General features: G+C 45.6%; 1 non-coding gene across 1 annotated transcript; it reads right to left on the reverse strand.

Annotated features, from left to right (window-relative positions):
- Window positions 1-1,559: 1,559 nt before the first annotated feature.
- On the reverse strand, window positions 1,560-1,641 carry trnal-uaa (transfer RNA leucine (anticodon UAA)). The gene has a single exon. It is a non-coding gene; the product is annotated as a tRNA-Leu (tRNA).
- Between the last annotated feature and the right edge of the window lie 3,729 nt (window positions 1,642-5,370).

Genomic DNA, 5,370 nt, shown 5'->3' on the forward strand with positions numbered 1-5,370 from the left:
TGTCCTGTGATTAAAGCATGTCTGCTGCTTAAAACATTGTGTTGTATGCTGAAGGTTTCTTGCCGGTACATGTTGAATTACCGTTACATTAGAATATTCAAGTATTATTTTTTAAATCATTTAATGAAATAGGTAAATATCTCATCATTTATGACTGTGGTCCACCTGTGTGACAAGTAACCTGTCCCGGACAGAGATTTCCTCAAGGCCTGTTGTGGGAACCCCATGGTGTAGCATTATGAGAAAGTATACAGGGAGTAGTACAAATGAGCACTCACCCTGCCCCTCTTTTACTCATTTTGGAAGCTTAAATGACTAAATTGTGTCTTTAATGCTAATCTGTATGATTCTATTATCTGAGTGAGTCTCCAGTACTACATGAATGGTAAACTTAAAAACTCTACTTCTCTTAGCTTAATAATATTTTCTTTCTTGAGTTGAACTAGTCTGTGTCTAATTTTCATTTTATTGATTTTCTGCACACTTGGATTATTTATTTGCCCCCTTGTCTTAAAGGCTAGAGGGGGTCTGTGCTTGTGACCCGGCAATTATTTTCGGTGTTTGTCACTAAACTTGCAATATAAAATTTGAAGACAGGTCTGTCACCTGTGCTTGCAACAAAAAACGTCTAAGTGGTAGTAGGCAAAGCACAGCACTGCCTATACTTTCTGAAAAGGCTAATCTTTATGGCACAGGCAGGAAAAAGGTGATGATCCACTAGCAGCTCCAAGACGAAAATGGGGTTTATTAAAGAAAAACAGAGCACCCTGGGGTAAAATACTAAACAAAAGGACCGCGAGGGGTCCGAAACAAGCTGGGAGAAATAAGAATGAACTAAAGAAATCATTAAGTAACACAACTAAGGAACTGGGCTAAACAGAGAGCAGGACTAAAAAACCAAGTACACAGTTCACAACTAACACTGACCACGGACAGACTGACGGACGAACGAATGAATGTGCACGCACGTGCACACATACATACATACATACAAACGCACACCCACTGCCACCCCAGTCTTTTCTCTTAACGCACACGCGTAGGCCTTTTTGGAAAAAACATCAATCACCGTAAGCAGATACTTTAACCAATCGTTGTACATCGCCAACCCTTGCATGTCGCATAAATCGGCCTGCCACTGACACATGGTTGTCGGTACAAGCACTCTGTTCCTGGGGAAATTCTTTTTAACCGGTTTATGTAAAGTATAACTGTCTTGCATAGACAGCCAATCTCTGATACGCACTTTTTTTCACCGTATCTTCCTCCACCGCTCTCTGCAGTCTGGAGGCACCCCCCGTATGCCCCCGGGTGGCTGGGGTCATAGTATGTACGGCTCAAGACACGAGCTGTAGTCTTGGCAGCAGGCATGCTTTTCACAAAATGAGTGGGGAGTAAGGATGATGTGTTTTATACGTGTCTGGGGGGTGGGTTTATTTAGAATTTAGTTATTAATTCATTCAAGAATCAAGTCATTGTTGACACACAGTGCGCAGCACACAGTGCACAGAACCCAATGTGTCCTCTCTACATTTAACCTACTACTACCCACAAAATGTTTTACCTGGGGTGGGGATCGAACCCACACGGACATACGTCCATTGGATCTTAAGTCCAACACCTTAACCACTCGGCCAAAGATGGGGCAAAATGGACTGCTAGGTGGGGAAAAGGAGAGGGGAAAGGGGGGAAAGAGAAGAGCGAAAAAAGAAATACATATATAATCCTATATGATAAAACATGTGTATTTCCACAAAATAGTCTTTTACTCACTTTTCACCTTTTTCCAGAAAACTTTTTTTTTTGATGCTCGTGTGTCCAAAATTCAAGTGGAAATTGACAAATGTCAACAGTAGTGTGACTGCTTTCCACACAATACCATCATTTACTTTTAACCTTTTCTTCACAAAAAAACTATTTTTCTAGTGTTTATGTATTCAAAATTCAAGAAATAACTGAACATCTTTTGATTTGACATATTTTTCACTCATATAAAACAACAAAAAGCACATCTAACATTTTTGTTAAAGTGAAACAACAGTCACAAATGAAGAAAAATAATTAGCATATTTTTTATTCTTTTAAGGCTTGCCAAGAATGTCTTTCCATTCTGTAGTGGTCTGTCCAGCATCTGGACAGTACCACTTTCCCTTCATCTGTGTGTGGGCAGTGCTTTTGTTTTTGGGCTGACCACATATTCTGCACTGATAATGGTAATGTTTTGGTGCCTCCCCCCTTGCCACACGCTCCTGGTCTTCAAGGTCTGCTTTTTGCTGTCTCCATTTTCTCTGACGATTCAGGTGTACTGATGGTTGATTTGAGGATGATGCTGTTGCCATTGGTAATGAAGATGGTATATTGTACTGATGATATAACGTTGAATGATGAGACTGTTGTTGAGACAGAGGTGGTGGAGTCTGGGAAGACCAGCCAGGGTATGAGGTTTGTGGCAGATGACCCTGATGGTATGAGGATGAGGGAGGAAATGGGGGTGGTGGAAGATCAGCCTCTTGGTATGAGGATGAGGGTGGACATGGGGGTGGTGGAAGATAAGCCTGTTGGTATGAGGATGAGGGAGGAAATGGGGGTGGTGGAAGATAAGCCTGTTGGTATGAGGATGAGGTAGCAGAGGCAGAAACTGGTCGTTGACACTGCTCATATGAGGACCAGGCAGGAATTGATGATGGTGGCTGATGACCCAGCTGGTATGAGGATGAGGCAGAAGCAGCAGGCCATGCATATGACCCAGGAGGACAGTGCTGTGCATAGTCAGTTCTGACACTGCAGCGCCGGCGTATCACTGCCTCACCCTCACGATTTTCTGGTTCCTGGAACTCCATGGCTACATGTCCATGTTCCACAGGTGCAGAAGGCAGATCTCTTGCTTTTGGAAGGGAATCCTTCGAGGCAGAGACCTTCTGGAGAAGCTGTACTCCTTGCAGGAGTGATTCCTGGTCTGTCCTCTTCTGTCTTTCATATAACCTGGTAAAAATACAAAAAAAAATTCTAAGTTAAATGTGATCATGTTCAAATAATTAAATACCTCTCAGTGCATGGAGGAAATCAAAAACATCTCACCAAGAAGACACTGTAGTGGTATTAATGGTAATGAGCACCAAGTTTGTCTGGTCCTGTATCACCCGGCTGTCTTCAAGCAGTTGTTTTATGTGGCAGTATGCTTGTACAATGGACTGTGGAATGGGTAAGGTCTTGCCCTTGCAGTCTCTTGGCCTATTTCTCCCTTGCTGATACTCCTTCAGAAGCCTGAGGGAAACACACTCGGATATTCTGTTGGTATCAGGTCTCTGGGCAGCCTGACCATGGGTCATGAATAGTCTGTGAAGATAAAAAAGACAATGTAATCAATGTACAACAGACAGTTGCACTGATACAATTAAAGTGTGTGATTCATTGTATGAACCATGATATACAGTATAACCCCAATTGACAATTTGACTGTTTATAACAATCTTCTTGTCTGAATCCGTTACAAAACAGTTAAAACACATACATAATAATATGACTTATTTATTGACTTATTTATTATCATTGATTTATGATATGTGTAAATTACACAATGTGTGCATCCCTTCATGGTGATGTTACCTTTCAGCTGCTTGTTGACCAGCTGCGGAACCACTGCATTTCCTGGACGCTCTCCACGGCCCTGGCAAGGTTCTCTTCTTACATTTTAGTGTATATTTGGAGGGAGCCTTGTCCATGGCATGTATACTAGAATATAGCCGCACAATCTCCGCTGTCTCTGTGGTTGACAAGGCAGTTATTGTGCGGTTCAGGTTCACCAGGTACTTTGCCAAATTATCAACTGCCTCCCATCCTGGAACACCCCTGGCATCACATCGGCTATCCTGAGAGATAAACAACCAAAGCACTTTTCATGAAATTCATAGACACTTTAAATAAGTTAAAATTATCATATAAAACACCTGAAATATACAACAGATAACGTTAATCATTAATCAGGTTGAAATAAGTCTTTAAACACATTACCTGAGATGATGTGCTTGGTTCACAAGAGGAACTGTCCTCAGTAAGTATGTTTCTTCCTGGACTGAGAGGACTGTTACAGAGACTGCTTTGTTCATGATGTCCATCCATCCATCATCTACCGCTGAATCCGGGGTCGGGTTGCGGGGGCAGCAGTCTCAGCAGGGAGACCCAGACTTCCCTCTCCCCGGCCACTTCATCTAGCTCCTCTGGGGTGACCCCGAGGCGTTCCCAGGACAGCCGTGAGACATAGTCTCTCCAGCGTGTCCTGGGTCTTCCCCTGGGCCTCCTCCCAGTGGGACATGCCCGGAAAACCTCACCAGGGAAGCGTCCAGGAGGCATCCTAATCAGATGCCTGAGCCACCTCATCTGGCTCCTCTCGATGCGGAGGAGCAGCAGCTCTACTCTGAGTCCCTCCCGAATGACTGAGCTCCTCACCCTATCTCTAAGGGAGAGCCCAGCCACCCTGCGGAGGAAACTCATTTCGGCCGCTTGTACCCGCGATCTCGTTCTTTCGGTCACTACCCAAAGCTCATGACCATAGGTGAGGGTAGGAACGTAGATCGACTGGTAAATCGAGAGCTTCGCCTTTTGGCTCAGCTCTCTCTTCACCATGACAGACCGATGCAGCGCCCGCATGACTGCTGACGCCGCACCGATCCGCCTGTCGATCTCCCGCTCCATTGTTCCCCCACTCGTGAACAAGACCCCGAGATACTTAAACTCCTCCACTTGGGGAAGGACCCCATCCCCAACCCGGAGAGAGCATTCTACCCTTTTCTGGCTGAGAACCATGGTCTCGGACTTGGAGGTGCTGATCCTCATCCCAGCCGCTTCACACTCGGCTGCGAACCGTCCCAATGAGAGCTGAAGGTCACGGTCCGATGAGGCCAACAGAACCATATCATCTGCAAAAAGCAGAGACCTAATCCTGAGGTCACTGAACTGGGACACCCTCAACGCCCTGGCTGCGCCTAGAAATTCTGTCCATTAAAGCTAAGAACAGAATCGGTGACAAAGGGCAGCCCTGACAGAGTCCAACCCTCACCGGAAACAATTATTGCCGCCCATGCGGACCAGGCTCTGGCACCGATCATACAGGGACCGAACCGCCCTTAAAAGGAAGCCCGGTACCCCATACTCCCGGAGCACTCCCCACAGGACTCCCCGAGGGACACGGTCGAATGCCCTCTCCAAGTCCACAAAACACATGTAGACTGGTCGGGCAAACTCCCATGAACCCTCCAAAACCCTGCTGAGAGTATAGAGCTGGTCCACTGTTCCACGGCCAGGGCGAAAACCACACTGTTCCTCCTGAATCCGAGGTTAGACAATCCGGTGGACCCTGCTCTCCAGGACCCC

This window comes from Brienomyrus brachyistius, chromosome 11 (assembly GCF_023856365.1).
Source record: "Brienomyrus brachyistius isolate T26 chromosome 11, BBRACH_0.4, whole genome shotgun sequence".
NCBI lineage: Eukaryota > Metazoa > Chordata > Actinopteri > Osteoglossiformes > Mormyridae > Brienomyrus > Brienomyrus brachyistius.